The sequence below is a fragment of the Triticum urartu genome, unplaced genomic scaffold (assembly GCF_056163025.1).
Source record: "Triticum urartu cultivar PI428250 unplaced genomic scaffold, HENAU_Tu73 scaffold1, whole genome shotgun sequence".
In the NCBI taxonomy this organism is placed as follows: Eukaryota; Viridiplantae; Streptophyta; class Magnoliopsida; order Poales; family Poaceae; genus Triticum; species Triticum urartu.
The window spans coordinates 229,308-254,593 of NW_028259461.1; the positions used below are offsets into that span (position 1 = coordinate 229,308).

General features: G+C 49.4%; 74 non-coding genes and 2 pseudogenes across 74 annotated transcripts; all 76 read right to left on the bottom strand.

Moving 5' to 3' along the window:
- Positions 1–108: 108 nt before the first annotated feature.
- Positions 109–227, bottom strand: LOC147955491 (5S ribosomal RNA). Its single transcript, XR_015613428.1, has one exon. It is a non-coding gene; the product is annotated as a 5S ribosomal RNA (ribosomal RNA).
- Positions 228–436: 209 nt separating this feature from the next.
- On the bottom strand, positions 437–555 carry LOC147955492 (5S ribosomal RNA). The gene has a single exon (XR_015613430.1). It is a non-coding gene; the product is annotated as a 5S ribosomal RNA (ribosomal RNA).
- Positions 556–764: 209 nt separating this feature from the next.
- Positions 765–883, bottom strand: LOC147955493 (5S ribosomal RNA). Its single transcript, XR_015613431.1, has one exon. It is a non-coding gene; the product is annotated as a 5S ribosomal RNA (ribosomal RNA).
- Positions 884–1,092: 209 nt separating this feature from the next.
- Positions 1,093–1,211, bottom strand: LOC147955494 (5S ribosomal RNA). Its single transcript, XR_015613432.1, has one exon. It is a non-coding gene; the product is annotated as a 5S ribosomal RNA (ribosomal RNA).
- Positions 1,212–1,420: 209 nt separating this feature from the next.
- Positions 1,421–1,539, bottom strand: LOC147955495 (5S ribosomal RNA). Its single transcript, XR_015613433.1, has one exon. It is a non-coding gene; the product is annotated as a 5S ribosomal RNA (ribosomal RNA).
- A 209-nt stretch (positions 1,540–1,748) lies between these two features.
- LOC147955496 (5S ribosomal RNA) lies at positions 1,749–1,867 on the bottom strand. The gene has a single exon (XR_015613434.1). It is a non-coding gene; the product is annotated as a 5S ribosomal RNA (ribosomal RNA).
- Positions 1,868–2,076: 209 nt separating this feature from the next.
- LOC147955497 (5S ribosomal RNA) lies at positions 2,077–2,195 on the bottom strand. Its single transcript, XR_015613436.1, has one exon. It is a non-coding gene; the product is annotated as a 5S ribosomal RNA (ribosomal RNA).
- A 209-nt stretch (positions 2,196–2,404) lies between these two features.
- LOC147955498 (5S ribosomal RNA) lies at positions 2,405–2,523 on the bottom strand. Its single transcript, XR_015613437.1, has one exon. It is a non-coding gene; the product is annotated as a 5S ribosomal RNA (ribosomal RNA).
- Positions 2,524–2,732: 209 nt separating this feature from the next.
- LOC147955499 (5S ribosomal RNA) lies at positions 2,733–2,851 on the bottom strand. The gene has a single exon (XR_015613438.1). It is a non-coding gene; the product is annotated as a 5S ribosomal RNA (ribosomal RNA).
- Positions 2,852–3,060: 209 nt separating this feature from the next.
- On the bottom strand, positions 3,061–3,179 carry LOC147955500 (5S ribosomal RNA). Its single transcript, XR_015613439.1, has one exon. It is a non-coding gene; the product is annotated as a 5S ribosomal RNA (ribosomal RNA).
- Positions 3,180–3,388: 209 nt separating this feature from the next.
- On the bottom strand, positions 3,389–3,507 carry LOC147955501 (5S ribosomal RNA). The gene has a single exon (XR_015613440.1). It is a non-coding gene; the product is annotated as a 5S ribosomal RNA (ribosomal RNA).
- Positions 3,508–3,718: 211 nt separating this feature from the next.
- Positions 3,719–3,837, bottom strand: LOC147955502 (5S ribosomal RNA). Its single transcript, XR_015613442.1, has one exon. It is a non-coding gene; the product is annotated as a 5S ribosomal RNA (ribosomal RNA).
- Positions 3,838–4,046: 209 nt separating this feature from the next.
- LOC147955503 (5S ribosomal RNA) lies at positions 4,047–4,165 on the bottom strand. Its single transcript, XR_015613443.1, has one exon. It is a non-coding gene; the product is annotated as a 5S ribosomal RNA (ribosomal RNA).
- Positions 4,166–4,374: 209 nt separating this feature from the next.
- LOC147955504 (5S ribosomal RNA) lies at positions 4,375–4,493 on the bottom strand. The gene has a single exon (XR_015613444.1). It is a non-coding gene; the product is annotated as a 5S ribosomal RNA (ribosomal RNA).
- A 209-nt stretch (positions 4,494–4,702) lies between these two features.
- On the bottom strand, positions 4,703–4,821 carry LOC147955505 (5S ribosomal RNA). Its single transcript, XR_015613445.1, has one exon. It is a non-coding gene; the product is annotated as a 5S ribosomal RNA (ribosomal RNA).
- Positions 4,822–5,030: 209 nt separating this feature from the next.
- On the bottom strand, positions 5,031–5,149 carry LOC147955506 (5S ribosomal RNA). The gene has a single exon (XR_015613446.1). It is a non-coding gene; the product is annotated as a 5S ribosomal RNA (ribosomal RNA).
- Positions 5,150–5,358: 209 nt separating this feature from the next.
- Positions 5,359–5,477, bottom strand: LOC147955507 (5S ribosomal RNA). The gene has a single exon (XR_015613447.1). It is a non-coding gene; the product is annotated as a 5S ribosomal RNA (ribosomal RNA).
- Positions 5,478–5,686: 209 nt separating this feature from the next.
- LOC147955508 (5S ribosomal RNA) lies at positions 5,687–5,805 on the bottom strand. The gene has a single exon (XR_015613448.1). It is a non-coding gene; the product is annotated as a 5S ribosomal RNA (ribosomal RNA).
- A 209-nt stretch (positions 5,806–6,014) lies between these two features.
- LOC147955509 (5S ribosomal RNA) lies at positions 6,015–6,133 on the bottom strand. Its single transcript, XR_015613449.1, has one exon. It is a non-coding gene; the product is annotated as a 5S ribosomal RNA (ribosomal RNA).
- A 209-nt stretch (positions 6,134–6,342) lies between these two features.
- Positions 6,343–6,461, bottom strand: LOC147955510 (5S ribosomal RNA). The gene has a single exon (XR_015613450.1). It is a non-coding gene; the product is annotated as a 5S ribosomal RNA (ribosomal RNA).
- Positions 6,462–6,670: 209 nt separating this feature from the next.
- On the bottom strand, positions 6,671–6,789 carry LOC147955511 (5S ribosomal RNA). The gene has a single exon (XR_015613451.1). It is a non-coding gene; the product is annotated as a 5S ribosomal RNA (ribosomal RNA).
- A 209-nt stretch (positions 6,790–6,998) lies between these two features.
- On the bottom strand, positions 6,999–7,117 carry LOC147955512 (5S ribosomal RNA). Its single transcript, XR_015613453.1, has one exon. It is a non-coding gene; the product is annotated as a 5S ribosomal RNA (ribosomal RNA).
- A 209-nt stretch (positions 7,118–7,326) lies between these two features.
- Positions 7,327–7,445, bottom strand: LOC147955513 (5S ribosomal RNA). The gene has a single exon (XR_015613454.1). It is a non-coding gene; the product is annotated as a 5S ribosomal RNA (ribosomal RNA).
- Positions 7,446–7,654: 209 nt separating this feature from the next.
- LOC147955514 (5S ribosomal RNA) lies at positions 7,655–7,773 on the bottom strand. Its single transcript, XR_015613455.1, has one exon. It is a non-coding gene; the product is annotated as a 5S ribosomal RNA (ribosomal RNA).
- A 209-nt stretch (positions 7,774–7,982) lies between these two features.
- LOC147955515 (5S ribosomal RNA) lies at positions 7,983–8,101 on the bottom strand. The gene has a single exon (XR_015613456.1). It is a non-coding gene; the product is annotated as a 5S ribosomal RNA (ribosomal RNA).
- Positions 8,102–8,310: 209 nt separating this feature from the next.
- On the bottom strand, positions 8,311–8,429 carry LOC147955516 (5S ribosomal RNA). The gene has a single exon (XR_015613457.1). It is a non-coding gene; the product is annotated as a 5S ribosomal RNA (ribosomal RNA).
- A 209-nt stretch (positions 8,430–8,638) lies between these two features.
- LOC147955517 (5S ribosomal RNA) lies at positions 8,639–8,757 on the bottom strand. The gene has a single exon (XR_015613458.1). It is a non-coding gene; the product is annotated as a 5S ribosomal RNA (ribosomal RNA).
- A 209-nt stretch (positions 8,758–8,966) lies between these two features.
- LOC147955518 (5S ribosomal RNA) lies at positions 8,967–9,085 on the bottom strand. Its single transcript, XR_015613459.1, has one exon. It is a non-coding gene; the product is annotated as a 5S ribosomal RNA (ribosomal RNA).
- A 209-nt stretch (positions 9,086–9,294) lies between these two features.
- Positions 9,295–9,413, bottom strand: LOC147955519 (5S ribosomal RNA). Its single transcript, XR_015613460.1, has one exon. It is a non-coding gene; the product is annotated as a 5S ribosomal RNA (ribosomal RNA).
- Positions 9,414–9,622: 209 nt separating this feature from the next.
- Positions 9,623–9,741, bottom strand: LOC147955520 (5S ribosomal RNA). Its single transcript, XR_015613461.1, has one exon. It is a non-coding gene; the product is annotated as a 5S ribosomal RNA (ribosomal RNA).
- Positions 9,742–9,950: 209 nt separating this feature from the next.
- Positions 9,951–10,069, bottom strand: LOC147955521 (5S ribosomal RNA). Its single transcript, XR_015613462.1, has one exon. It is a non-coding gene; the product is annotated as a 5S ribosomal RNA (ribosomal RNA).
- Positions 10,070–10,278: 209 nt separating this feature from the next.
- LOC147955522 (5S ribosomal RNA) lies at positions 10,279–10,397 on the bottom strand. Its single transcript, XR_015613464.1, has one exon. It is a non-coding gene; the product is annotated as a 5S ribosomal RNA (ribosomal RNA).
- Positions 10,398–10,606: 209 nt separating this feature from the next.
- LOC147955523 (5S ribosomal RNA) lies at positions 10,607–10,725 on the bottom strand. The gene has a single exon (XR_015613465.1). It is a non-coding gene; the product is annotated as a 5S ribosomal RNA (ribosomal RNA).
- A 209-nt stretch (positions 10,726–10,934) lies between these two features.
- LOC147955524 (5S ribosomal RNA) lies at positions 10,935–11,053 on the bottom strand. The gene has a single exon (XR_015613466.1). It is a non-coding gene; the product is annotated as a 5S ribosomal RNA (ribosomal RNA).
- A 209-nt stretch (positions 11,054–11,262) lies between these two features.
- On the bottom strand, positions 11,263–11,381 carry LOC147955525 (5S ribosomal RNA). Its single transcript, XR_015613467.1, has one exon. It is a non-coding gene; the product is annotated as a 5S ribosomal RNA (ribosomal RNA).
- Positions 11,382–11,590: 209 nt separating this feature from the next.
- On the bottom strand, positions 11,591–11,741 carry LOC147955526 (5S ribosomal RNA; annotated as a pseudogene).
- Positions 11,742–11,950: 209 nt separating this feature from the next.
- LOC147955527 (5S ribosomal RNA) lies at positions 11,951–12,068 on the bottom strand. Its single transcript, XR_015612923.1, has one exon. It is a non-coding gene; the product is annotated as a 5S ribosomal RNA (ribosomal RNA).
- A 211-nt stretch (positions 12,069–12,279) lies between these two features.
- Positions 12,280–12,397, bottom strand: LOC147955528 (5S ribosomal RNA). Its single transcript, XR_015612937.1, has one exon. It is a non-coding gene; the product is annotated as a 5S ribosomal RNA (ribosomal RNA).
- A 210-nt stretch (positions 12,398–12,607) lies between these two features.
- LOC147955529 (5S ribosomal RNA) lies at positions 12,608–12,726 on the bottom strand. The gene has a single exon (XR_015613468.1). It is a non-coding gene; the product is annotated as a 5S ribosomal RNA (ribosomal RNA).
- A 210-nt stretch (positions 12,727–12,936) lies between these two features.
- On the bottom strand, positions 12,937–13,055 carry LOC147955530 (5S ribosomal RNA). The gene has a single exon (XR_015613469.1). It is a non-coding gene; the product is annotated as a 5S ribosomal RNA (ribosomal RNA).
- A 213-nt stretch (positions 13,056–13,268) lies between these two features.
- Positions 13,269–13,387, bottom strand: LOC147955531 (5S ribosomal RNA). Its single transcript, XR_015613470.1, has one exon. It is a non-coding gene; the product is annotated as a 5S ribosomal RNA (ribosomal RNA).
- Positions 13,388–13,926: 539 nt separating this feature from the next.
- LOC147955532 (5S ribosomal RNA) lies at positions 13,927–14,044 on the bottom strand (annotated as a pseudogene).
- A 212-nt stretch (positions 14,045–14,256) lies between these two features.
- On the bottom strand, positions 14,257–14,376 carry LOC147955533 (5S ribosomal RNA). Its single transcript, XR_015612963.1, has one exon. It is a non-coding gene; the product is annotated as a 5S ribosomal RNA (ribosomal RNA).
- Positions 14,377–14,572: 196 nt separating this feature from the next.
- LOC147955534 (5S ribosomal RNA) lies at positions 14,573–14,691 on the bottom strand. The gene has a single exon (XR_015613471.1). It is a non-coding gene; the product is annotated as a 5S ribosomal RNA (ribosomal RNA).
- A 209-nt stretch (positions 14,692–14,900) lies between these two features.
- LOC147955535 (5S ribosomal RNA) lies at positions 14,901–15,019 on the bottom strand. Its single transcript, XR_015613472.1, has one exon. It is a non-coding gene; the product is annotated as a 5S ribosomal RNA (ribosomal RNA).
- Positions 15,020–15,228: 209 nt separating this feature from the next.
- On the bottom strand, positions 15,229–15,347 carry LOC147955536 (5S ribosomal RNA). The gene has a single exon (XR_015613473.1). It is a non-coding gene; the product is annotated as a 5S ribosomal RNA (ribosomal RNA).
- A 209-nt stretch (positions 15,348–15,556) lies between these two features.
- On the bottom strand, positions 15,557–15,675 carry LOC147955537 (5S ribosomal RNA). The gene has a single exon (XR_015613475.1). It is a non-coding gene; the product is annotated as a 5S ribosomal RNA (ribosomal RNA).
- Positions 15,676–15,884: 209 nt separating this feature from the next.
- LOC147955538 (5S ribosomal RNA) lies at positions 15,885–16,003 on the bottom strand. Its single transcript, XR_015613476.1, has one exon. It is a non-coding gene; the product is annotated as a 5S ribosomal RNA (ribosomal RNA).
- Positions 16,004–16,212: 209 nt separating this feature from the next.
- On the bottom strand, positions 16,213–16,331 carry LOC147955539 (5S ribosomal RNA). The gene has a single exon (XR_015613477.1). It is a non-coding gene; the product is annotated as a 5S ribosomal RNA (ribosomal RNA).
- Positions 16,332–16,540: 209 nt separating this feature from the next.
- LOC147955540 (5S ribosomal RNA) lies at positions 16,541–16,659 on the bottom strand. Its single transcript, XR_015613478.1, has one exon. It is a non-coding gene; the product is annotated as a 5S ribosomal RNA (ribosomal RNA).
- A 209-nt stretch (positions 16,660–16,868) lies between these two features.
- Positions 16,869–16,987, bottom strand: LOC147955541 (5S ribosomal RNA). Its single transcript, XR_015613479.1, has one exon. It is a non-coding gene; the product is annotated as a 5S ribosomal RNA (ribosomal RNA).
- A 209-nt stretch (positions 16,988–17,196) lies between these two features.
- LOC147955542 (5S ribosomal RNA) lies at positions 17,197–17,315 on the bottom strand. Its single transcript, XR_015613480.1, has one exon. It is a non-coding gene; the product is annotated as a 5S ribosomal RNA (ribosomal RNA).
- Positions 17,316–17,524: 209 nt separating this feature from the next.
- Positions 17,525–17,643, bottom strand: LOC147955543 (5S ribosomal RNA). The gene has a single exon (XR_015613481.1). It is a non-coding gene; the product is annotated as a 5S ribosomal RNA (ribosomal RNA).
- A 209-nt stretch (positions 17,644–17,852) lies between these two features.
- LOC147955544 (5S ribosomal RNA) lies at positions 17,853–17,971 on the bottom strand. Its single transcript, XR_015613482.1, has one exon. It is a non-coding gene; the product is annotated as a 5S ribosomal RNA (ribosomal RNA).
- Positions 17,972–18,180: 209 nt separating this feature from the next.
- LOC147955545 (5S ribosomal RNA) lies at positions 18,181–18,299 on the bottom strand. Its single transcript, XR_015613483.1, has one exon. It is a non-coding gene; the product is annotated as a 5S ribosomal RNA (ribosomal RNA).
- A 209-nt stretch (positions 18,300–18,508) lies between these two features.
- On the bottom strand, positions 18,509–18,627 carry LOC147955546 (5S ribosomal RNA). The gene has a single exon (XR_015613484.1). It is a non-coding gene; the product is annotated as a 5S ribosomal RNA (ribosomal RNA).
- A 209-nt stretch (positions 18,628–18,836) lies between these two features.
- On the bottom strand, positions 18,837–18,955 carry LOC147955547 (5S ribosomal RNA). Its single transcript, XR_015613486.1, has one exon. It is a non-coding gene; the product is annotated as a 5S ribosomal RNA (ribosomal RNA).
- Positions 18,956–19,164: 209 nt separating this feature from the next.
- On the bottom strand, positions 19,165–19,283 carry LOC147955548 (5S ribosomal RNA). The gene has a single exon (XR_015613487.1). It is a non-coding gene; the product is annotated as a 5S ribosomal RNA (ribosomal RNA).
- A 209-nt stretch (positions 19,284–19,492) lies between these two features.
- On the bottom strand, positions 19,493–19,611 carry LOC147955549 (5S ribosomal RNA). Its single transcript, XR_015613488.1, has one exon. It is a non-coding gene; the product is annotated as a 5S ribosomal RNA (ribosomal RNA).
- A 209-nt stretch (positions 19,612–19,820) lies between these two features.
- On the bottom strand, positions 19,821–19,939 carry LOC147955550 (5S ribosomal RNA). Its single transcript, XR_015613489.1, has one exon. It is a non-coding gene; the product is annotated as a 5S ribosomal RNA (ribosomal RNA).
- A 209-nt stretch (positions 19,940–20,148) lies between these two features.
- LOC147955551 (5S ribosomal RNA) lies at positions 20,149–20,267 on the bottom strand. Its single transcript, XR_015613490.1, has one exon. It is a non-coding gene; the product is annotated as a 5S ribosomal RNA (ribosomal RNA).
- Positions 20,268–20,476: 209 nt separating this feature from the next.
- Positions 20,477–20,595, bottom strand: LOC147955552 (5S ribosomal RNA). The gene has a single exon (XR_015612481.1). It is a non-coding gene; the product is annotated as a 5S ribosomal RNA (ribosomal RNA).
- Positions 20,596–20,804: 209 nt separating this feature from the next.
- Positions 20,805–20,923, bottom strand: LOC147955553 (5S ribosomal RNA). Its single transcript, XR_015612482.1, has one exon. It is a non-coding gene; the product is annotated as a 5S ribosomal RNA (ribosomal RNA).
- Positions 20,924–21,132: 209 nt separating this feature from the next.
- LOC147955554 (5S ribosomal RNA) lies at positions 21,133–21,251 on the bottom strand. The gene has a single exon (XR_015612483.1). It is a non-coding gene; the product is annotated as a 5S ribosomal RNA (ribosomal RNA).
- A 209-nt stretch (positions 21,252–21,460) lies between these two features.
- Positions 21,461–21,579, bottom strand: LOC147955555 (5S ribosomal RNA). The gene has a single exon (XR_015612484.1). It is a non-coding gene; the product is annotated as a 5S ribosomal RNA (ribosomal RNA).
- A 209-nt stretch (positions 21,580–21,788) lies between these two features.
- Positions 21,789–21,907, bottom strand: LOC147955556 (5S ribosomal RNA). The gene has a single exon (XR_015612485.1). It is a non-coding gene; the product is annotated as a 5S ribosomal RNA (ribosomal RNA).
- A 209-nt stretch (positions 21,908–22,116) lies between these two features.
- Positions 22,117–22,235, bottom strand: LOC147955557 (5S ribosomal RNA). Its single transcript, XR_015612487.1, has one exon. It is a non-coding gene; the product is annotated as a 5S ribosomal RNA (ribosomal RNA).
- A 209-nt stretch (positions 22,236–22,444) lies between these two features.
- LOC147955558 (5S ribosomal RNA) lies at positions 22,445–22,563 on the bottom strand. The gene has a single exon (XR_015612488.1). It is a non-coding gene; the product is annotated as a 5S ribosomal RNA (ribosomal RNA).
- Positions 22,564–22,772: 209 nt separating this feature from the next.
- Positions 22,773–22,891, bottom strand: LOC147955559 (5S ribosomal RNA). The gene has a single exon (XR_015612489.1). It is a non-coding gene; the product is annotated as a 5S ribosomal RNA (ribosomal RNA).
- A 209-nt stretch (positions 22,892–23,100) lies between these two features.
- On the bottom strand, positions 23,101–23,219 carry LOC147955560 (5S ribosomal RNA). The gene has a single exon (XR_015612490.1). It is a non-coding gene; the product is annotated as a 5S ribosomal RNA (ribosomal RNA).
- Positions 23,220–23,428: 209 nt separating this feature from the next.
- Positions 23,429–23,547, bottom strand: LOC147955561 (5S ribosomal RNA). Its single transcript, XR_015612491.1, has one exon. It is a non-coding gene; the product is annotated as a 5S ribosomal RNA (ribosomal RNA).
- Positions 23,548–23,756: 209 nt separating this feature from the next.
- LOC147955562 (5S ribosomal RNA) lies at positions 23,757–23,875 on the bottom strand. Its single transcript, XR_015612492.1, has one exon. It is a non-coding gene; the product is annotated as a 5S ribosomal RNA (ribosomal RNA).
- Positions 23,876–24,084: 209 nt separating this feature from the next.
- LOC147955563 (5S ribosomal RNA) lies at positions 24,085–24,203 on the bottom strand. Its single transcript, XR_015612493.1, has one exon. It is a non-coding gene; the product is annotated as a 5S ribosomal RNA (ribosomal RNA).
- Positions 24,204–24,412: 209 nt separating this feature from the next.
- On the bottom strand, positions 24,413–24,531 carry LOC147955564 (5S ribosomal RNA). The gene has a single exon (XR_015612494.1). It is a non-coding gene; the product is annotated as a 5S ribosomal RNA (ribosomal RNA).
- Positions 24,532–24,740: 209 nt separating this feature from the next.
- LOC147955565 (5S ribosomal RNA) lies at positions 24,741–24,859 on the bottom strand. Its single transcript, XR_015612495.1, has one exon. It is a non-coding gene; the product is annotated as a 5S ribosomal RNA (ribosomal RNA).
- A 209-nt stretch (positions 24,860–25,068) lies between these two features.
- LOC147955566 (5S ribosomal RNA) lies at positions 25,069–25,187 on the bottom strand. Its single transcript, XR_015612496.1, has one exon. It is a non-coding gene; the product is annotated as a 5S ribosomal RNA (ribosomal RNA).
- Positions 25,188–25,286: the final 99 nt, after the last annotated feature.

Below are 25,286 nucleotides of genomic sequence, written 5' to 3' on the forward strand. Positions count from 1 at the left end.
ACCAACGAGCTAAAACTTACCGCAAACGTGCAAAATAATAAAACGTGGTAAATATATGTCGCGGCCGTGAGCTTTCTTTTGCACGCCGCGCAAAAAAATTTTAAAAAGGGAATGCAACACGAGGACTTCCCAGGAGGTCACCCATCCTAGTACTACTCTCGCCCAAGCACGCTTAACTTCGGAGTTCTGATGGGATCCGGTGCTTTAGTGCTGGTATGATCGCATCCGACATGTTACCCCCGTCTTCGTCCCTTATGCTTGCCCCTCCCAGCTCCACTACAAAGACGATCGTACTTTGCTTTCCCCGCCGCTACACGCGTGAATAATGACCAACGAGCTAAAACTTACCGCAAACGTGCAAAATAATAAAACGTGGTAAATATATGTCGCGGCCGTGAGCTTTCTTTTGCACGCCGCGCAAAAAAATTTTAAAAAGGGAATGCAACACGAGGACTTCCCAGGAGGTCACCCATCCTAGTACTACTCTCGCCCAAGCACGCTTAACTTCGGAGTTCTGATGGGATCCGGTGCTTTAGTGCTGGTATGATCGCATCCGACATGTTACCCCCGTCTTCGTCCCTTATGCTTGCCCCTCCCAGCTCCACTACAAAGACGATCGTACTTTGCTTTCCCCGCCGCTACACGCGTGAATAATGACCAACGAGCTAAAACTTACCGCAAACGTGCAAAATAATAAAACGTGGTAAATATATGTCGCGGCCGTGAGCTTTCTTTTGCACGCCGCGCAAAAAAATTTTAAAAAGGGAATGCAACACGAGGACTTCCCAGGAGGTCACCCATCCTAGTACTACTCTCGCCCAAGCACGCTTAACTTCGGAGTTCTGATGGGATCCGGTGCTTTAGTGCTGGTATGATCGCATCCGACATGTTACCCCCGTCTTCGTCCCTTATGCTTGCCCCTCCCAGCTCCACTACAAAGACGATCGTACTTTGCTTTCCCCGCCGCTACACGCGTGAATAATGACCAACGAGCTAAAACTTACCGCAAACGTGCAAAATAATAAAACGTGGTAAATATATGTCGCGGCCGTGAGCTTTCTTTTGCACGCCGCGCAAAAAAATTTTAAAAAGGGAATGCAACACGAGGACTTCCCAGGAGGTCACCCATCCTAGTACTACTCTCGCCCAAGCACGCTTAACTTCGGAGTTCTGATGGGATCCGGTGCTTTAGTGCTGGTATGATCGCATCCGACATGTTACCCCCGTCTTCGTCCCTTATGCTTGCCCCTCCCAGCTCCACTACAAAGACGATCGTACTTTGCTTTCCCCGCCGCTACACGCGTGAATAATGACCAACGAGCTAAAACTTACCGCAAACGTGCAAAATAATAAAACGTGGTAAATATATGTCGCGGCCGTGAGCTTTCTTTTGCACGCCGCGCAAAAAAATTTTAAAAAGGGAATGCAACACGAGGACTTCCCAGGAGGTCACCCATCCTAGTACTACTCTCGCCCAAGCACGCTTAACTTCGGAGTTCTGATGGGATCCGGTGCTTTAGTGCTGGTATGATCGCATCCGACATGTTACCCCCGTCTTCGTCCCTTATGCTTGCCCCTCCCAGCTCCACTACAAAGACGATCGTACTTTGCTTTCCCCGCCGCTACACGCGTGAATAATGACCAACGAGCTAAAACTTACCGCAAACGTGCAAAATAATAAAACGTGGTAAATATATGTCGCGGCCGTGAGCTTTCTTTTGCACGCCGCGCAAAAAAATTTTAAAAAGGGAATGCAACACGAGGACTTCCCAGGAGGTCACCCATCCTAGTACTACTCTCGCCCAAGCACGCTTAACTTCGGAGTTCTGATGGGATCCGGTGCTTTAGTGCTGGTATGATCGCATCCGACATGTTACCCCCGTCTTCGTCCCTTATGCTTGCCCCTCCCAGCTCCACTACAAAGACGATCGTACTTTGCTTTCCCCGCCGCTACACGCGTGAATAATGACCAACGAGCTAAAACTTACCGCAAACGTGCAAAATAATAAAACGTGGTAAATATATGTCGCGGCCGTGAGCTTTCTTTTGCACGCCGCGCAAAAAAATTTTAAAAAGGGAATGCAACACGAGGACTTCCCAGGAGGTCACCCATCCTAGTACTACTCTCGCCCAAGCACGCTTAACTTCGGAGTTCTGATGGGATCCGGTGCTTTAGTGCTGGTATGATCGCATCCGACATGTTACCCCCGTCTTCGTCCCTTATGCTTGCCCCTCCCAGCTCCACTACAAAGACGATCGTACTTTGCTTTCCCCGCCGCTACACGCGTGAATAATGACCAACGAGCTAAAACTTACCGCAAACGTGCAAAATAATAAAACGTGGTAAATATATGTCGCGGCCGTGAGCTTTCTTTTGCACGCCGCGCAAAAAAATTTTAAAAAGGGAATGCAACACGAGGACTTCCCAGGAGGTCACCCATCCTAGTACTACTCTCGCCCAAGCACGCTTAACTTCGGAGTTCTGATGGGATCCGGTGCTTTAGTGCTGGTATGATCGCATCCGACATGTTACCCCCGTCTTCGTCCCTTATGCTTGCCCCTCCCAGCTCCACTACAAAGACGATCGTACTTTGCTTTCCCCGCCGCTACACGCGTGAATAATGACCAACGAGCTAAAACTTACCGCAAACGTGCAAAATAATAAAACGTGGTAAATATATGTCGCGGCCGTGAGCTTTCTTTTGCACGCCGCGCAAAAAAATTTTAAAAAGGGAATGCAACACGAGGACTTCCCAGGAGGTCACCCATCCTAGTACTACTCTCGCCCAAGCACGCTTAACTTCGGAGTTCTGATGGGATCCGGTGCTTTAGTGCTGGTATGATCGCATCCGACATGTTACCCCCGTCTTCGTCCCTTATGCTTGCCCCTCCCAGCTCCACTACAAAGACGATCGTACTTTGCTTTCCCCGCCGCTACACGCGTGAATAATGACCAACGAGCTAAAACTTACCGCAAACGTGCAAAATAATAAAACGTGGTAAATATATGTCGCGGCCGTGAGCTTTCTTTTGCACGCCGCGCAAAAAAATTTTAAAAAGGGAATGCAACACGAGGACTTCCCAGGAGGTCACCCATCCTAGTACTACTCTCGCCCAAGCACGCTTAACTTCGGAGTTCTGATGGGATCCGGTGCTTTAGTGCTGGTATGATCGCATCCGACATGTTACCCCCGTCTTCGTCCCTTATGCTTGCCCCTCCCAGCTCCACTACAAAGACGATCGTACTTTGCTTTCCCCGCCGCTACACGCGTGAATAATGACCAACGAGCTAAAACTTACCGCAAACGTGCAAAATAATAAAACGTGGTAAATATATGTCGCGGCCGTGAGCTTTCTTTTGCACGCCGCGCAAAAAAATTTTAAAAAGGGAATGCAACACGAGGACTTCCCAGGAGGTCACCCATCCTAGTACTACTCTCGCCCAAGCACGCTTAACTTCGGAGTTCTGATGGGATCCGGTGCTTTAGTGCTGGTATGATCGCATCCGACATGTTACCCCCGTCTTCGTCCCTTATGCTTGCCCCTCCCAGCTCCACTACAAAGACGATCGTACTTTGCTTTCCCCGCCGCTACACGCGTGAATAATGACCAACGAGCTAAAACTTACCGCAAACGTGCAAAATAATAAAACGTGGTAAATATATGTCGCGGCCGTGAGCTTTCTTTTGCACGCGCCGCGCAAAAAAATTTTAAAAAGGGAATGCAACACGAGGACTTCCCAGGAGGTCACCCATCCTAGTACTACTCTCGCCCAAGCACGCTTAACTTCGGAGTTCTGATGGGATCCGGTGCTTTAGTGCTGGTATGATCGCATCCGACATGTTACCCCCGTCTTCGTCCCTTATGCTTGCCCCTCCCAGCTCCACTACAAAGACGATCGTACTTTGCTTTCCCCGCCGCTACACGCGTGAATAATGACCAACGAGCTAAAACTTACCGCAAACGTGCAAAATAATAAAACGTGGTAAATATATGTCGCGGCCGTGAGCTTTCTTTTGCACGCCGCGCAAAAAAATTTTAAAAAGGGAATGCAACACGAGGACTTCCCAGGAGGTCACCCATCCTAGTACTACTCTCGCCCAAGCACGCTTAACTTCGGAGTTCTGATGGGATCCGGTGCTTTAGTGCTGGTATGATCGCATCCGACATGTTACCCCCGTCTTCGTCCCTTATGCTTGCCCCTCCCAGCTCCACTACAAAGACGATCGTACTTTGCTTTCCCCGCCGCTACACGCGTGAATAATGACCAACGAGCTAAAACTTACCGCAAACGTGCAAAATAATAAAACGTGGTAAATATATGTCGCGGCCGTGAGCTTTCTTTTGCACGCCGCGCAAAAAAATTTTAAAAAGGGAATGCAACACGAGGACTTCCCAGGAGGTCACCCATCCTAGTACTACTCTCGCCCAAGCACGCTTAACTTCGGAGTTCTGATGGGATCCGGTGCTTTAGTGCTGGTATGATCGCATCCGACATGTTACCCCCGTCTTCGTCCCTTATGCTTGCCCCTCCCAGCTCCACTACAAAGACGATCGTACTTTGCTTTCCCCGCCGCTACACGCGTGAATAATGACCAACGAGCTAAAACTTACCGCAAACGTGCAAAATAATAAAACGTGGTAAATATATGTCGCGGCCGTGAGCTTTCTTTTGCACGCCGCGCAAAAAAATTTTAAAAAGGGAATGCAACACGAGGACTTCCCAGGAGGTCACCCATCCTAGTACTACTCTCGCCCAAGCACGCTTAACTTCGGAGTTCTGATGGGATCCGGTGCTTTAGTGCTGGTATGATCGCATCCGACATGTTACCCCCGTCTTCGTCCCTTATGCTTGCCCCTCCCAGCTCCACTACAAAGACGATCGTACTTTGCTTTCCCCGCCGCTACACGCGTGAATAATGACCAACGAGCTAAAACTTACCGCAAACGTGCAAAATAATAAAACGTGGTAAATATATGTCGCGGCCGTGAGCTTTCTTTTGCACGCCGCGCAAAAAAATTTTAAAAAGGGAATGCAACACGAGGACTTCCCAGGAGGTCACCCATCCTAGTACTACTCTCGCCCAAGCACGCTTAACTTCGGAGTTCTGATGGGATCCGGTGCTTTAGTGCTGGTATGATCGCATCCGACATGTTACCCCCGTCTTCGTCCCTTATGCTTGCCCCTCCCAGCTCCACTACAAAGACGATCGTACTTTGCTTTCCCCGCCGCTACACGCGTGAATAATGACCAACGAGCTAAAACTTACCGCAAACGTGCAAAATAATAAAACGTGGTAAATATATGTCGCGGCCGTGAGCTTTCTTTTGCACGCCGCGCAAAAAAATTTTAAAAAGGGAATGCAACACGAGGACTTCCCAGGAGGTCACCCATCCTAGTACTACTCTCGCCCAAGCACGCTTAACTTCGGAGTTCTGATGGGATCCGGTGCTTTAGTGCTGGTATGATCGCATCCGACATGTTACCCCCGTCTTCGTCCCTTATGCTTGCCCCTCCCAGCTCCACTACAAAGACGATCGTACTTTGCTTTCCCCGCCGCTACACGCGTGAATAATGACCAACGAGCTAAAACTTACCGCAAACGTGCAAAATAATAAAACGTGGTAAATATATGTCGCGGCCGTGAGCTTTCTTTTGCACGCCGCGCAAAAAAATTTTAAAAAGGGAATGCAACACGAGGACTTCCCAGGAGGTCACCCATCCTAGTACTACTCTCGCCCAAGCACGCTTAACTTCGGAGTTCTGATGGGATCCGGTGCTTTAGTGCTGGTATGATCGCATCCGACATGTTACCCCCGTCTTCGTCCCTTATGCTTGCCCCTCCCAGCTCCACTACAAAGACGATCGTACTTTGCTTTCCCCGCCGCTACACGCGTGAATAATGACCAACGAGCTAAAACTTACCGCAAACGTGCAAAATAATAAAACGTGGTAAATATATGTCGCGGCCGTGAGCTTTCTTTTGCACGCCGCGCAAAAAAATTTTAAAAAGGGAATGCAACACGAGGACTTCCCAGGAGGTCACCCATCCTAGTACTACTCTCGCCCAAGCACGCTTAACTTCGGAGTTCTGATGGGATCCGGTGCTTTAGTGCTGGTATGATCGCATCCGACATGTTACCCCCGTCTTCGTCCCTTATGCTTGCCCCTCCCAGCTCCACTACAAAGACGATCGTACTTTGCTTTCCCCGCCGCTACACGCGTGAATAATGACCAACGAGCTAAAACTTACCGCAAACGTGCAAAATAATAAAACGTGGTAAATATATGTCGCGGCCGTGAGCTTTCTTTTGCACGCCGCGCAAAAAAATTTTAAAAAGGGAATGCAACACGAGGACTTCCCAGGAGGTCACCCATCCTAGTACTACTCTCGCCCAAGCACGCTTAACTTCGGAGTTCTGATGGGATCCGGTGCTTTAGTGCTGGTATGATCGCATCCGACATGTTACCCCCGTCTTCGTCCCTTATGCTTGCCCCTCCCAGCTCCACTACAAAGACGATCGTACTTTGCTTTCCCCGCCGCTACACGCGTGAATAATGACCAACGAGCTAAAACTTACCGCAAACGTGCAAAATAATAAAACGTGGTAAATATATGTCGCGGCCGTGAGCTTTCTTTTGCACGCCGCGCAAAAAAATTTTAAAAAGGGAATGCAACACGAGGACTTCCCAGGAGGTCACCCATCCTAGTACTACTCTCGCCCAAGCACGCTTAACTTCGGAGTTCTGATGGGATCCGGTGCTTTAGTGCTGGTATGATCGCATCCGACATGTTACCCCCGTCTTCGTCCCTTATGCTTGCCCCTCCCAGCTCCACTACAAAGACGATCGTACTTTGCTTTCCCCGCCGCTACACGCGTGAATAATGACCAACGAGCTAAAACTTACCGCAAACGTGCAAAATAATAAAACGTGGTAAATATATGTCGCGGCCGTGAGCTTTCTTTTGCACGCCGCGCAAAAAAATTTTAAAAAGGGAATGCAACACGAGGACTTCCCAGGAGGTCACCCATCCTAGTACTACTCTCGCCCAAGCACGCTTAACTTCGGAGTTCTGATGGGATCCGGTGCTTTAGTGCTGGTATGATCGCATCCGACATGTTACCCCCGTCTTCGTCCCTTATGCTTGCCCCTCCCAGCTCCACTACAAAGACGATCGTACTTTGCTTTCCCCGCCGCTACACGCGTGAATAATGACCAACGAGCTAAAACTTACCGCAAACGTGCAAAATAATAAAACGTGGTAAATATATGTCGCGGCCGTGAGCTTTCTTTTGCACGCCGCGCAAAAAAATTTTAAAAAGGGAATGCAACACGAGGACTTCCCAGGAGGTCACCCATCCTAGTACTACTCTCGCCCAAGCACGCTTAACTTCGGAGTTCTGATGGGATCCGGTGCTTTAGTGCTGGTATGATCGCATCCGACATGTTACCCCCGTCTTCGTCCCTTATGCTTGCCCCTCCCAGCTCCACTACAAAGACGATCGTACTTTGCTTTCCCCGCCGCTACACGCGTGAATAATGACCAACGAGCTAAAACTTACCGCAAACGTGCAAAATAATAAAACGTGGTAAATATATGTCGCGGCCGTGAGCTTTCTTTTGCACGCCGCGCAAAAAAATTTTAAAAAGGGAATGCAACACGAGGACTTCCCAGGAGGTCACCCATCCTAGTACTACTCTCGCCCAAGCACGCTTAACTTCGGAGTTCTGATGGGATCCGGTGCTTTAGTGCTGGTATGATCGCATCCGACATGTTACCCCCGTCTTCGTCCCTTATGCTTGCCCCTCCCAGCTCCACTACAAAGACGATCGTACTTTGCTTTCCCCGCCGCTACACGCGTGAATAATGACCAACGAGCTAAAACTTACCGCAAACGTGCAAAATAATAAAACGTGGTAAATATATGTCGCGGCCGTGAGCTTTCTTTTGCACGCCGCGCAAAAAAATTTTAAAAAGGGAATGCAACACGAGGACTTCCCAGGAGGTCACCCATCCTAGTACTACTCTCGCCCAAGCACGCTTAACTTCGGAGTTCTGATGGGATCCGGTGCTTTAGTGCTGGTATGATCGCATCCGACATGTTACCCCCGTCTTCGTCCCTTATGCTTGCCCCTCCCAGCTCCACTACAAAGACGATCGTACTTTGCTTTCCCCGCCGCTACACGCGTGAATAATGACCAACGAGCTAAAACTTACCGCAAACGTGCAAAATAATAAAACGTGGTAAATATATGTCGCGGCCGTGAGCTTTCTTTTGCACGCCGCGCAAAAAAATTTTAAAAAGGGAATGCAACACGAGGACTTCCCAGGAGGTCACCCATCCTAGTACTACTCTCGCCCAAGCACGCTTAACTTCGGAGTTCTGATGGGATCCGGTGCTTTAGTGCTGGTATGATCGCATCCGACATGTTACCCCCGTCTTCGTCCCTTATGCTTGCCCCTCCCAGCTCCACTACAAAGACGATCGTACTTTGCTTTCCCCGCCGCTACACGCGTGAATAATGACCAACGAGCTAAAACTTACCGCAAACGTGCAAAATAATAAAACGTGGTAAATATATGTCGCGGCCGTGAGCTTTCTTTTGCACGCCGCGCAAAAAAATTTTAAAAAGGGAATGCAACACGAGGACTTCCCAGGAGGTCACCCATCCTAGTACTACTCTCGCCCAAGCACGCTTAACTTCGGAGTTCTGATGGGATCCGGTGCTTTAGTGCTGGTATGATCGCATCCGACATGTTACCCCCGTCTTCGTCCCTTATGCTTGCCCCTCCCAGCTCCACTACAAAGACGATCGTACTTTGCTTTCCCCGCCGCTACACGCGTGAATAATGACCAACGAGCTAAAACTTACCGCAAACGTGCAAAATAATAAAACGTGGTAAATATATGTCGCGGCCGTGAGCTTTCTTTTGCACGCCGCGCAAAAAAATTTTAAAAAGGGAATGCAACACGAGGACTTCCCAGGAGGTCACCCATCCTAGTACTACTCTCGCCCAAGCACGCTTAACTTCGGAGTTCTGATGGGATCCGGTGCTTTAGTGCTGGTATGATCGCATCCGACATGTTACCCCCGTCTTCGTCCCTTATGCTTGCCCCTCCCAGCTCCACTACAAAGACGATCGTACTTTGCTTTCCCCGCCGCTACACGCGTGAATAATGACCAACGAGCTAAAACTTACCGCAAACGTGCAAAATAATAAAACGTGGTAAATATATGTCGCGGCCGTGAGCTTTCTTTTGCACGCCGCGCAAAAAAATTTTAAAAAGGGAATGCAACACGAGGACTTCCCAGGAGGTCACCCATCCTAGTACTACTCTCGCCCAAGCACGCTTAACTTCGGAGTTCTGATGGGATCCGGTGCTTTAGTGCTGGTATGATCGCATCCGACATGTTACCCCCGTCTTCGTCCCTTATGCTTGCCCCTCCCAGCTCCACTACAAAGACGATCGTACTTTGCTTTCCCCGCCGCTACACGCGTGAATAATGACCAACGAGCTAAAACTTACCGCAAACGTGCAAAATAATAAAACGTGGTAAATATATGTCGCGGCCGTGAGCTTTCTTTTGCACGCCGCGCAAAAAAATTTTAAAAAGGGAATGCAACACGAGGACTTCCCAGGAGGTCACCCATCCTAGTACTACTCTCGCCCAAGCACGCTTAACTTCGGAGTTCTGATGGGATCCGGTGCTTTAGTGCTGGTATGATCGCATCCGACATGTTACCCCCGTCTTCGTCCCTTATGCTTGCCCCTCCCAGCTCCACTACAAAGACGATCGTACTTTGCTTTCCCCGCCGCTACACGCGTGAATAATGACCAACGAGCTAAAACTTACCGCAAACGTGCAAAATAATAAAACGTGGTAAATATATGTCGCGGCCGTGAGCTTTCTTTTGCACGCCGCGCAAAAAAATTTTAAAAAGGGAATGCAACACGAGGACTTCCCAGGAGGTCACCCATCCTAGTACTACTCTCGCCCAAGCACGCTTAACTTCGGAGTTCTGATGGGATCCGGTGCTTTAGTGCTGGTATGATCGCATCCGACATGTTACCCCCGTCTTCGTCCCTTATGCTTGCCCCTCCCAGCTCCACTACAAAGACGATCGTACTTTGCTTTCCCCGCCGCTACACGCGTGAATAATGACCAACGAGCTAAAACTTACCGCAAACGTGCAAAATAATAAAACGTGGTAAATATATGTCGCGGCCGTGAGCTTTCTTTTGCACGCCGCGCAAAAAAATTTTAAAAAGGGAATGCAACACGAGGACTTCCCAGGAGGTCACCCATCCTAGTACTACTCTCGCCCAAGCACGCTTAACTTCGGAGTTCTGATGGGATCCGGTGCTTTAGTGCTGGTATGATCGCATCCGACATGTTACCCCCGTCTTCGTCCCTTATGCTTGCCCCTCCCAGCTCCACTACAAAGACGATCGTACTTTGCTTTCCCCGCCGCTACACGCGTGAATAATGACCAACGAGCTAAAACTTACCGCAAACGTGCAAAATAATAAAACGTGGTAAATATATGTCGCGGCCGTGAGCTTTCTTTTGCACGCCGCGCAAAAAAATTTTAAAAAGGGAATGCAACACGAGGACTTCCCAGGAGGTCACCCATCCTAGTACTACTCTCGCCCAAGCACGCTTAACTTCGGAGTTCTGATGGGATCCGGTGCTTTAGTGCTGGTATGATCGCATCCGACATGTTACCCCCGTCTTCGTCCCTTATGCTTGCCCCTCCCAGCTCCACTACAAAGACGATCGTACTTTGCTTTCCCCGCCGCTACACGCGTGAATAATGACCAACGAGCTAAAACTTACCGCAAACGTGCAAAATAATAAAACGTGGTAAATATATGTCGCGGCCGTGAGCTTTCTTTTGCACGCCGCGCAAAAAAATTTTAAAAAGGGAATGCAACACGAGGACTTCCCAGGAGGTCACCCATCCTAGTACTACTCTCGCCCAAGCACGCTTAACTTCGGAGTTCTGATGGGATCCGGTGCTTTAGTGCTGGTATGATCGCATCCGACATGTTACCCCCGTCTTCGTCCCTTATGCTTGCCCCTCCCAGCTCCACTACAAAGACGATCGTACTTTGCTTTCCCCGCCGCTACACGCGTGAATAATGACCAACGAGCTAAAACTTACCGCAAACGTGCAAAATAATAAAACGTGGTAAATATATGTCGCGGCCGTGAGCTTTCTTTTGCACGCCGCGCAAAAAAATTTTAAAAAGGGAATGCAACACGAGGACTTCCCAGGAGGTCACCCATCCTAGTACTACTCTCGCCCAAGCACGCTTAACTTCGGAGTTCTGATGGGATCCGGTGCTTTAGTGCTGGTATGATCGCATCCGACATGTTACCCCCGTCTTCGTCCCTTATGCTTGCCCCTCCCAGCTCCACTACAAAGACGATCGTACTTTGCTTTCCCCGCCGCTACACGCGTGAATAATGACCAACGAGCTAAAACTTACCGCAAACGTGCAAAATAATAAAACGTGGTAAATATATGTCGCGGCCGTGAGCTTTCTTTTGCACGCCGCGCAAAAAAATTTTAAAAAGGGAATGCAACACGAGGACTTCCCAGGAGGTCACCCATCCTAGTACTACTCTCGCCCAAGCACGCTTAACTTCGGAGTTCTGATGGGACAAGCACGCTTAACTTCGGAGTTCTGATGGGATCCGGTGCTTTAGTGCTGGTATGATCGCATCCGACATGTTACCCCCGTCTTCGTCCCTTATGCTTGCCCCTCCCAGCTCCACTACAAAGACGATCGTACTTTGCTTTCCCCGCCGCTACACGCGTGAATAATGACCAACGAGCTAAAACTTACCGCAAACGTGCAAAATAATAAAACGTGGTAAATATATGTCGCGGCCGTGAGCTTTCTTTTGCACGCCGCGCAAAAAAATTTTAAAAAGGGAATGCAACACGAGGACTTCCAGGAGGTCACCCATCCTAGTACTACTCTCGCCCAAGCACGCTTAACTTCGGAGTTCTGATGGGATCCGGTGCTTTAGTGCTGGTATGATCGCATCCGACATGTTACCCCCGTCTTCGTCCCTTATGCTTGCCCCTCCCCAGCTCCACTACAAAGACGATCGTACTTTGCTTTCCCCGCCGCTACACGCGTGAATAATGACCAACGAGCTAAAACTTACCGCAAAACGTGCAAAATAATAAAACGTGGTAAATATATGTCGCGGCCGTGAGCTTTCTTTTGCACGCCGCGCAAAAAAATTTTAAAAAGGGAATGCAACACGAGGACTTCCCAGAGGTCACCCATCCTAGTACTACTCTCGCCCAAGCACGCTTAACTTCGGAGTTCTGATGGGATCCGGTGCTTTAGTGCTGGTATGATCGCATCCGACATGTTACCCCCGTCTTCGTCCCTTATGCTTGCCCCTCCCAGCTCCACTACAAAGACGATCGTACTTTGCTTTCCCCCGCCGCTACACGCGTGAATAATGACCAACGAGCTAAAACTTACCGCAAACGTGCAAAATAATAAAACGTGGTAAATATATGTCGCGGCCGTGAGCTTTCTTTTGCACGCCGCGCAAAAAAATTTTAAAAAGGGAATGCAACACGAGGACTTCCCAGGAGGTCACCCATCCTAGTACTACTCTCGCCCAAGCACGCTTAACTTCGGAGTTCTGATGGGATCCGGTGCTTTAGTGCTGGTATGATCGCATCCGACATGTTACCCCCCCGTCTTCGTCCCTTATGCTTGCCCCTCCCAGCTCCACTACAAAGACGATCGTACTTTGCTTTCCCCGCCGCTACACGCGTGAATAATGACCAACGAGCTAAAACTTACCGCAAACGTGCAAAATAATAAAACGTGGTAAATATATGTCGCGGCCGTGAGCTTTCTTTTGCACGCCGCGCAAAAAAATTTTAAAAAGGAATGCAACACGAGGACTTCCCAGGAGGTCACCCATCCTAGTACTACTCTCGCCCAAGCACGCTTAACTTCGGAGTTCTGATGGGATCCGGTGCTTTAGTGCTGGTATGATCGCATCCGACATGTTACCCCCCCGTCTTCGTCCACTTATGCTTGCCCCTCCCAGCTCCACTACAAAGACGATCGTACTTTGCTTTCCCCGCCGCTACACCGCGTGAATAATGACCAACGAGCTAAACACTTACCGCAAACGTGCAAAATAATAAAACGTGGTAAATATATGTCGCGGCCGTGAGCTTTCTTTTGCACGCCGCGCAAAAAAATTTAAAAAGGGAATGCAACACGAGGACTTCCCAGGAGGTCACCCATCCTAGTACTACTCTCGCCCAAGCACGCTTAACTTCGGAGTTCTGATGGGATCCGGTGCTTTAGTGCTGGTATGATCGCATCCGACATGTTACCCCCCGTCTTCCGTCCCTTATGCTTGCCCCTCCCAGCTCCACTACAAAGACGATCGTACTTTGCTTTCCCCGCCCGCTACACGCGTGAATAATGACCAACGAGCTAAAACTTACCGCAAACGTGCAAAATAATAAAACGTTGGTAAATATATGTCGCGGTTCCCGTGAGCTTTCTTTGCACCCGCGGCAAAAAAGAATTTTAAAAAGGGAATGCAACAGCAGGACGTCCCAGAGGGTCACCCATCTAGTACTTCTCTCGCCCAAGCACCTTACTTCGAGTTCTGAATGGGATCCGGTTGCTTTAGTGCTGGTATGATCGCATCCGACATGTTACCCCGTCTTCGTCCCTTATGCTTGCCCTCCCAGCTCCACTACAAAAGCGATCGTAACTTGCTTTCCCCGCCGCTACACGCGTGAATAATGACCAACGAGCTAAAACTTACCGCAAACGTGCAAAATAATAAAACGTTGGTAATATATGTCGCGGCCGTGAGCTTTCTTTTGCACGCCGCGCAAAAAAATTTAAAAAGGAATGCAACACGAGGACTTCCCAGAGGTCACCCATCTAGTACTACTCTCGCCCAAGCACGCTTTAACTTCGGAGTTCTGATGGGATCCGGTGCTTTAGTGCTGGTATGATCGCATCCGACATGTTACCCCCGTCTTCGTCCCTTATGCTTGCCCCCTCCCAGCTCCACTACAAGACGATCGTACTTTGCTTCCTCCGCCGCTACACCGGCTGAATAATGACCAACGAGCTAAACTTACCGCAAACGATGCAAAATAATAAAACGTGGTAAATATATGTCCGCGGCCGTGAGCTTTCTTTTGCCAACGCCGCGCAAAAAAATTTTAAAAAGGAATGCAACACGAGGACTTCCCAGGAGGTCACCCATCCTAGTACTACTCTCAGCCCAAGCACGCTTAACTTCGGAGTTCTGATGGGATCCGGTGCTTTAGTGCTGGTATGATCGCATCCTGACATGTTACCCCCGTCTTCGTCCCTTATGCTTGCCCCTCCCAGCTCCACTACTTTGCTTTCCCCGCCGCTACACGCGTGAATAATGACCAACGAGCTAAAACTTACCGCAAACGTGCAAAATAATAAAACGTGGTAAATATATGTCGCGGCCGTGAGCTTTCTTTTGCACGCCGCGCAAAAAAATTTTAAAAAGGGAATGCAACACGAGGACTTCCCAGGAGGTCACCCATCCTAGTACTACTCTCGCCCAAGCACGCTTAACTTCGGAGTTCTGATGGGATCCGGTGCTTTAGTGCTGGTATGATCGCATCCGACATGTTACCCCCGTCTTCGTCCCTTATGCTTGCCCCTCCCAGCTCCACTACAAAGACGATCGTACTTTGCTTTCCCCGCCGCTACACGCGTGAATAATGACCAACGAGCTAAAACTTACCGCAAACGTGCAAAATAATAAAACGTGGTAAATATATGTCGCGGCCGTGAGCTTTCTTTTGCACGCCGCGCAAAAAAATTTTAAAAAGGGAATGCAACACGAGGACTTCCCAGGAGGTCACCCATCCTAGTACTACTCTCGCCCAAGCACGCTTAACTTCGGAGTTCTGATGGGATCCGGTGCTTTAGTGCTGGTATGATCGCATCCGACATGTTACCCCCGTCTTCGTCCCTTATGCTTGCCCCTCCCAGCTCCACTACAAAGACGATCGTACTTTGCTTTCCCCGCCGCTACACGCGTGAATAATGACCAACGAGCTAAAACTTACCGCAAACGTGCAAAATAATAAAACGTGGTAAATATATGTCGCGGCCGTGAGCTTTCTTTTGCACGCCGCGCAAAAAAATTTTAAAAAGGGAATGCAACACGAGGACTTCCCAGGAGGTCACCCATCCTAGTACTACTCTCGCCCAAGCACGCTTAACTTCGGAGTTCTGATGGGATCCGGTGCTTTAGTGCTGGTATGATCGCATCCGACATGTTACCCCCGTCTTCGTCCCTTATGCTTGCCCCTCCCAGCTCCACTACAAAGACGATCGTACTTTGCTTTCCCCGCCGCTACACGCGTGAATAATGACCAACGAGCTAAAACTTACCGCAAACGTGCAAAATAATAAAACGTGGTAAATATATGTCGCGGCCGTGAGCTTTCTTTTGCACGCCGCGCAAAAAAATTTTAAAAAGGGAATGCAACACGAGGACTTCCCAGGAGGTCACCCATCCTAGTACTACTCTCGCCCAAGCACGCTTAACTTCGGAGTTCTGATGGGATCCGGTGCTTTAGTGCTGGTATGATCGCATCCGACATGTTACCCCCGTCTTCGTCCCTTATGCTTGCCCCTCCCAGCTCCACTACAAAGACGATCGTACTTTGCTTTCCCCGCCGCTACACGCGTGAATAATGACCAACGAGCTAAAACTTACCGCAAACGTGCAAAATAATAAAACGTGGTAAATATATGTCGCGGCCGTGAGCTTTCTTTTGCACGCCGCGCAAAAAAATTTTAAAAAGGGAATGCAACACGAGGACTTCCCAGGAGGTCACCCATCCTAGTACTACTCTCGCCCAAGCACGCTTAACTTCGGAGTTCTGATGGGATCCGGTGCTTTAGTGCTGGTATGATCGCATCCGACATGTTACCCCCGTCTTCGTCCCTTATGCTTGCCCCTCCCAGCTCCACTACAAAGACGATCGTACTTTGCTTTCCCCGCCGCTACACGCGTGAATAATGACCAACGAGCTAAAACTTACCGCAAACGTGCAAAATAATAAAACGTGGTAAATATATGTCGCGGCCGTGAGCTTTCTTTTGCACGCCGCGCAAAAAAATTTTAAAAAGGGAATGCAACACGAGGACTTCCCAGGAGGTCACCCATCCTAGTACTACTCTCGCCCAAGCACGCTTAACTTCGGAGTTCTGATGGGATCCGGTGCTTTAGTGCTGGTATGATCGCATCCGACATGTTACCCCCGTCTTCGTCCCTTATGCTTGCCCCTCCCAGCTCCACTACAAAGACGATCGTACTTTGCTTTCCCCGCCGCTACACGCGTGAATAATGACCAACGAGCTAAAACTTACCGCAAACGTGCAAAATAATAAAACGTGGTAAATATATGTCGCGGCCGTGAGCTTTCTTTTGCACGCCGCGCAAAAAAATTTTAAAAAGGGAATGCAACACGAGGACTTCCCAGGAGGTCACCCATCCTAGTACTACTCTCGCCCAAGCACGCTTAACTTCGGAGTTCTGATGGGATCCGGTGCTTTAGTGCTGGTATGATCGCATCCGACATGTTACCCCCGTCTTCGTCCCTTATGCTTGCCCCTCCCAGCTCCACTACAAAGACGATCGTACTTTGCTTTCCCCGCCGCTACACGCGTGAATAATGACCAACGAGCTAAAACTTACCGCAAACGTGCAAAATAATAAAACGTGGTAAATATATGTCGCGGCCGTGAGCTTTCTTTTGCACGCCGCGCAAAAAAATTTTAAAAAGGGAATGCAACACGAGGACTTCCCAGGAGGTCACCCATCCTAGTACTACTCTCGCCCAAGCACGCTTAACTTCGGAGTTCTGATGGGATCCGGTGCTTTAGTGCTGGTATGATCGCATCCGACATGTTACCCCCGTCTTCGTCCCTTATGCTTGCCCCTCCCAGCTCCACTACAAAGACGATCGTACTTTGCTTTCCCCGCCGCTACACGCGTGAATAATGACCAACGAGCTAAAACTTACCGCAAACGTGCAAAATAATAAAACGTGGTAAATATATGTCGCGGCCGTGAGCTTTCTTTTGCACGCCGCGCAAAAAAATTTTAAAAAGGGAATGCAACACGAGGACTTCCCAGGAGGTCACCCATCCTAGTACTACTCTCGCCCAAGCACGCTTAACTTCGGAGTTCTGATGGGATCCGGTGCTTTAGTGCTGGTATGATCGCATCCGACATGTTACCCCCGTCTTCGTCCCTTATGCTTGCCCCTCCCAGCTCCACTACAAAGACGATCGTACTTTGCTTTCCCCGCCGCTACACGCGTGAATAATGACCAACGAGCTAAAACTTACCGCAAACGTGCAAAATAATAAAACGTGGTAAATATATGTCGCGGCCGTGAGCTTTCTTTTGCACGCCGCGCAAAAAAATTTTAAAAAGGGAATGCAACACGAGGACTTCCCAGGAGGTCACCCATCCTAGTACTACTCTCGCCCAAGCACGCTTAACTTCGGAGTTCTGATGGGATCCGGTGCTTTAGTGCTGGTATGATCGCATCCGACATGTTACCCCCGTCTTCGTCCCTTATGCTTGCCCCTCCCAGCTCCACTACAAAGACGATCGTACTTTGCTTTCCCCGCCGCTACACGCGTGAATAATGACCAACGAGCTAAAACTTACCGCAAACGTGCAAAATAATAAAACGTGGTAAATATATGTCGCGGCCGTGAGCTTTCTTTTGCACGCCGCGCAAAAAAATTTTAAAAAGGGAATGCAACACGAGGACTTCCCAGGAGGTCACCCATCCTAGTACTACTCTCGCCCAAGCACGCTTAACTTCGGAGTTCTGATGGGATCCGGTGCTTTAGTGCTGGTATGATCGCATCCGACATGTTACCCCCGTCTTCGTCCCTTATGCTTGCCCCTCCCAGCTCCACTACAAAGACGATCGTACTTTGCTTTCCCCGCCGCTACACGCGTGAATAATGACCAACGAGCTAAAACTTACCGCAAACGTGCAAAATAATAAAACGTGGTAAATATATGTCGCGGCCGTGAGCTTTCTTTTGCACGCCGCGCAAAAAAATTTTAAAAAGGGAATGCAACACGAGGACTTCCCAGGAGGTCACCCATCCTAGTACTACTCTCGCCCAAGCACGCTTAACTTCGGAGTTCTGATGGGATCCGGTGCTTTAGTGCTGGTATGATCGCATCCGACATGTTACCCCCGTCTTCGTCCCTTATGCTTGCCCCTCCCAGCTCCACTACAAAGACGATCGTACTTTGCTTTCCCCGCCGCTACACGCGTGAATAATGACCAACGAGCTAAAACTTACCGCAAACGTGCAAAATAATAAAACGTGGTAAATATATGTCGCGGCCGTGAGCTTTCTTTTGCACGCCGCGCAAAAAAATTTTAAAAAGGGAATGCAACACGAGGACTTCCCAGGAGGTCACCCATCCTAGTACTACTCTCGCCCAAGCACGCTTAACTTCGGAGTTCTGATGGGATCCGGTGCTTTAGTGCTGGTATGATCGCATCCGACATGTTACCCCCGTCTTCGTCCCTTATGCTTGCCCCTCCCAGCTCCACTACAAAGACGATCGTACTTTGCTTTCCCCGCCGCTACACGCGTGAATAATGACCAACGAGCTAAAACTTACCGCAAACGTGCAAAATAATAAAACGTGGTAAATATATGTCGCGGCCGTGAGCTTTCTTTTGCACGCCGCGCAAAAAAATTTTAAAAAGGGAATGCAACACGAGGACTTCCCAGGAGGTCACCCATCCTAGTACTACTCTCGCCCAAGCACGCTTAACTTCGGAGTTCTGATGGGATCCGGTGCTTTAGTGCTGGTATGATCGCATCCGACATGTTACCCCCGTCTTCGTCCCTTATGCTTGCCCCTCCCAGCTCCACTACAAAGACGATCGTACTTTGCTTTCCCCGCCGCTACACGCGTGAATAATGACCAACGAGCTAAAACTTACCGCAAACGTGCAAAATAATAAAACGTGGTAAATATATGTCGCGGCCGTGAGCTTTCTTTTGCACGCCGCGCAAAAAAATTTTAAAAAGGGAATGCAACACGAGGACTTCCCAGGAGGTCACCCATCCTAGTACTACTCTCGCCCAAGCACGCTTAACTTCGGAGTTCTGATGGGATCCGGTGCTTTAGTGCTGGTATGATCGCATCCGACATGTTACCCCCGTCTTCGTCCCTTATGCTTGCCCCTCCCAGCTCCACTACAAAGACGATCGTACTTTGCTTTCCCCGCCGCTACACGCGTGAATAATGACCAACGAGCTAAAACTTACCGCAAACGTGCAAAATAATAAAACGTGGTAAATATATGTCGCGGCCGTGAGCTTTCTTTTGCACGCCGCGCAAAAAAATTTTAAAAAGGGAATGCAACACGAGGACTTCCCAGGAGGTCACCCATCCTAGTACTACTCTCGCCCAAGCACGCTTAACTTCGGAGTTCTGATGGGATCCGGTGCTTTAGTGCTGGTATGATCGCATCCGACATGTTACCCCCGTCTTCGTCCCTTATGCTTGCCCCTCCCAGCTCCACTACAAAGACGATCGTACTTTGCTTTCCCCGCCGCTACACGCGTGAATAATGACCAACGAGCTAAAACTTACCGCAAACGTGCAAAATAATAAAACGTGGTAAATATATGTCGCGGCCGTGAGCTTTCTTTTGCACGCCGCGCAAAAAAATTTTAAAAAGGGAATGCAACACGAGGACTTCCCAGGAGGTCACCCATCCTAGTACTACTCTCGCCCAAGCACGCTTAACTTCGGAGTTCTGATGGGATCCGGTGCTTTAGTGCTGGTATGATCGCATCCGACATGTTACCCCCGTCTTCGTCCCTTATGCTTGCCCCTCCCAGCTCCACTACAAAGACGATCGTACTTTGCTTTCCCCGCCGCTACACGCGTGAATAATGACCAACGAGCTAAAACTTACCGCAAACGTGCAAAATAATAAAACGTGGTAAATATATGTCGCGGCCGTGAGCTTTCTTTTGCACGCCGCGCAAAAAAATTTTAAAAAGGGAATGCAACACGAGGACTTCCCAGGAGGTCACCCATCCTAGTACTACTCTCGCCCAAGCACGCTTAACTTCGGAGTTCTGATGGGATCCGGTGCTTTAGTGCTGGTATGATCGCATCCGACATGTTACCCCCGTCTTCGTCCCTTATGCTTGCCCCTCCCAGCTCCACTACAAAGACGATCGTACTTTGCTTTCCCCGCCGCTACACGCGTGAATAATGACCAACGAGCTAAAACTTACCGCAAACGTGCAAAATAATAAAACGTGGTAAATATATGTCGCGGCCGTGAGCTTTCTTTTGCACGCCGCGCAAAAAAATTTTAAAAAGGGAATGCAACACGAGGACTTCCCAGGAGGTCACCCATCCTAGTACTACTCTCGCCCAAGCACGCTTAACTTCGGAGTTCTGATGGGATCCGGTGCTTTAGTGCTGGTATGATCGCATCCGACATGTTACCCCCGTCTTCGTCCCTTATGCTTGCCCCTCCCAGCTCCACTACAAAGACGATCGTACTTTGCTTTCCCCGCCGCTACACGCGTGAATAATGACCAACGAGCTAAAACTTACCGCAAACGTGCAAAATAATAAAACGTGGTAAATATATGTCGCGGCCGTGAGCTTTCTTTTGCACGCCGCGCAAAAAAATTTTAAAAAGGGAATGCAACACGAGGACTTCCCAGGAGGTCACCCATCCTAGTACTACTCTCGCCCAAGCACGCTTAACTTCGGAGTTCTGATGGGATCCGGTGCTTTAGTGCTGGTATGATCGCATCCGACATGTTACCCCCGTCTTCGTCCCTTATGCTTGCCCCTCCCAGCTCCACTACAAAGACGATCGTACTTTGCTTTCCCCGCCGCTACACGCGTGAATAATGACCAACGAGCTAAAACTTACCGCAAACGTGCAAAATAATAAAACGTGGTAAATATATGTCGCGGCCGTGAGCTTTCTTTTGCACGCCGCGCAAAAAAATTTTAAAAAGGGAATGCAACACGAGGACTTCCCAGGAGGTCACCCATCCTAGTACTACTCTCGCCCAAGCACGCTTAACTTCGGAGTTCTGATGGGATCCGGTGCTTTAGTGCTGGTATGATCGCATCCGACATGTTACCCCCGTCTTCGTCCCTTATGCTTGCCCCTCCCAGCTCCACTACAAAGACGATCGTACTTTGCTTTCCCCGCCGCTACACGCGTGAATAATGACCAACGAGCTAAAACTTACCGCAAACGTGCAAAATAATAAAACGTGGTAAATATATGTCGCGGCCGTGAGCTTTCTTTTGCACGCCGCGCAAAAAAATTTTAAAAAGGGAATGCAACACGAGGACTTCCCAGGAGGTCACCCATCCTAGTACTACTCTCGCCCAAGCACGCTTAACTTCGGAGTTCTGATGGGATCCGGTGCTTTAGTGCTGGTATGATCGCATCCGACATGTTACCCCCGTCTTCGTCCCTTATGCTTGCCCCTCCCAGCTCCACTACAAAGACGATCGTACTTTGCTTTCCCCGCCGCTACACGCGTGAATAATGACCAACGAGCTAAAACTTACCGCAAACGTGCAAAATAATAAAACGTGGTAAATATATGTCGCGGCCGTGAGCTTTCTTTTGCACGCCGCGCAAAAAAATTTTAAAAAGGGAATGCAACACGAGGACTTCCCAGGAGGTCACCCATCCTAGTACTACTCTCGCCCAAGCACGCTTAACTTCGGAGTTCTGATGGGATCCGGTGCTTTAGTGCTGGTATGATCGCATCCGACATGTTACCCCCGTCTTCGTCCCTTATGCTTGCCCCTCCCAGCTCCACTACAAAGACGATCGTACTTTGCTTTCCCCGCCGCTACACGCGTGAATAATGACCAACGAGCTAAAACTTACCGCAAACGTGCAAAATAATAAAACGTGGTAAATATATGTCGCGGCCGTGAGCTTTCTTTTGCACGCCGCGCAAAAAAATTTTAAAAAGGGAATGCAACACGAGGACTTCCCAGGAGGTCACCCATCCTAGTACTACTCTCGCCCAAGCACGCTTAACTTCGGAGTTCTGATGGGATCCGGTGCTTTAGTGCTGGTATGATCGCATCCGACATGTTACCCCCGTCTTCGTCCCTTATGCTTGCCCCTCCCAGCTCCACTACAAAGACGATCGTACTTTGCTTTCCCCGCCGCTACACGCGTGAATAATGACCAACGAGCTAAAACTTACCGCAAACGTGCAAAATAATAAAACGTGGTAAATATATGTCGCGGCCGTGAGCTTTCTTTTGCACGCCGCGCAAAAAAATTTTAAAAAGGGAATGCAACACGAGGACTTCCCAGGAGGTCACCCATCCTAGTACTACTCTCGCCCAAGCACGCTTAACTTCGGAGTTCTGATGGGATCCGGTGCTTTAGTGCTGGTATGATCGCATCCGACATGTTACCCCCGTCTTCGTCCCTTATGCTTGCCCCTCCCAGCTCCACTACAAAGACGATCGTACTTTGCTTTCCCCGCCGCTACACGCGTGAATAATGACCAACGAGCTAAAACTTACCGCAAACGTGCAAAATAATAAAACGTGGTAAATATATGTCGCGGCCGTGAGCTTTCTTTTGCACGCCGCGCAAAAAAATTTTAAAAAGGGAATGCAACACGAGGACTTCCCAGGAGGTCACCCATCCTAGTACTACTCTCGCCCAAGCACGCTTAACTTCGGAGTTCTGATGGGATCCGGTGCTTTAGTGCTGGTATGATCGCATCCGACATGTTACCCCCGTCTTCGTCCCTTATGCTTGCCCCTCCCAGCTCCACTACAAAGACGATCGTACTTTGCTTTCCCCGCCGCTACACGCGTGAATAATGACCAACGAGCTAAAACTTACCGCAAACGTGCAAAATAATAAAACGTGGTAAATATATGTCGCGGCCGTGAGCTTTCTTTTGCACGCCGCGCAAAAAAATTTTAAAAAGGGAATGCAACACGAGGACTTCCCAGGAGGTCACCCATCCTAGTACTACTCTCGCCCAAGCACGCTTAACTTCGGAGTTCTGATGGGATCCGGTGCTTTAGTGCTGGTATGATCGCATCCGACATGTTACCCCCGTCTTCGTCCCTTATGCTTGCCCCTCCCAGCTCCACTACAAAGACGATCGTACTTTGCTTTCCCCGCCGCTACACGCGTGAATAATGACCAACGAGCTAAAACTTACCGCAAACGTGCAAAATAATAAAACGTGGTAAATATATGTCGCGGCCGTGAGCTTTCTTTTGCACGCCGCGCAAAAAAATTTTAAAAAGGGAATGCAACACGAGGACTTCCCAGGAGGTCACCCATCCTAGTACTACTCTCGCCCAAGCACGCTTAACTTCGGAGTTCTGATGGGATCCGGTGCTTTAGTGCTGGTATGATCGCATCCGACATGTTACCCCCGTCTTCGTCCCTTATGCTTGCCCCTCCCAGCTCCACTACAAAGACGATCGTACTTTGCTTTCCCCGCCGCTACACGCGTGAATAATGACCAACGAGCTAAAACTTACCGCAAACGTGCAAAATAATAAAACGTGGTAAATATATGTCGCGGCCGTGAGCTTTCTTTTGCACGCCGCGCAAAAAAATTTTAAAAAGGGAATGCAACACGAGGACTTCCCAGGAGGTCACCCATCCTAGTACTACTCTCGCCCAAGCACGCTTAACTTCGGAGTTCTGATGGGATCCGGTGCTTTAGTGCTGGTATGATCGCATCCGACATGTTACCCCCGTCTTCGTCCCTTATGCTTGCCCCTCCCAGCTCCACTACAAAGACGATCGTACTTTGCTTTCCCCGCCGCTACACGCGTGAATAATGACCAACGAGCTAAAACTTACCGCAAACGTGCAAAATAATAAAACGTGGTAAATATATGTCGCGGCCGTGAGCTTTCTTTTGCACGCCGCGCAAAAAAATTTTAAAAAGGGAATGCAACACGAGGACTTCCCAGGAGGTCACCCATCCTAGTACTACTCTCGCCCAAGCACGCTTAACTTCGGAGTTCTGATGGGATCCGGTGCTTTAGTGCTGGTATGATCGCATCCGACATGTTACCCCCGTCTTCGTCCCTTATGCTTGCCCCTCCCAGCTCCACTACAAAGACGATCGTACTTTGCTTTCCCCGCCGCTACACGCGTGAATAATGACCAACGAGCTAAAACTTACCGCAAACGTGCAAAATAATAAAACGTGGTAAATATATGTCGCGGCCGTGAGCTTTCTTTTGCACGCCGCGCAAAAAAATTTTAAAAAGGGAATGCAACACGAGGACTTCCCAGGAGGTCACCCATCCTAGTACTACTCTCGCCCAAGCACGCTTAACTTCGGAGTTCTGATGGGATCCGGTGCTTTAGTGCTGGTATGATCGCATCCGACATGTTACCCCCGTCTTCGTCCCTTATGCTTGCCCCTCCCAGCTCCACTACAAAGACGATCGTACTTTGCTTTCCCCGCCGCTACACGCGTGAATAATGACCAACGAGCTAAAACTTACCGCAAACGTGCAAAATAATAAAACGTGGTAAATATATGTCGCGGCCGTGAGCTTTCTTTTGCACGCCGCGCAAAAAAATTTTAAAAAGGGAATGCAACACGAGGACTTCCCAGGAGGTCACCCATCCTAGTACTACTCTCGCCCAAGCACGCTTAACTTCGGAGTTCTGATGGGATCCGGTGCTTTAGTGCTGGTATGATCGCATCCGACATGTTACCCCCGTCTTCGTCCCTTATGCTTGCCCCTCCCAGCTCCACTACAAAGACGATCGTACTTTGCTTTCCCCGCCGCTACACGCGTGAATAATGACCAACGAGCTAAAACTTACCGCAAACGTGCAAAATAATAAAACGTGGTAAATATATGTCGCGGCCGTGAGCTTTCTTTTGCACGCCGCGCAAAAAAATTTTAAAAAGGGAATGCAACACGAGGACTTCCCAGGAGGTCACCCATCCTAGTACTACTCTCGCCCAAGCACGCTTAACTTCGGAGTTCTGATGGGATCCGGTGCTTTAGTGCTGGTATGATCGCATCCGACATGTTACCCCCGTCTTCGTCCCTTATGCTTGCCCCTCCCAGCTCCACTACAAAGACGATCGTACTTTGCTTTCCCCGCCGCTACACGCGTGAATAA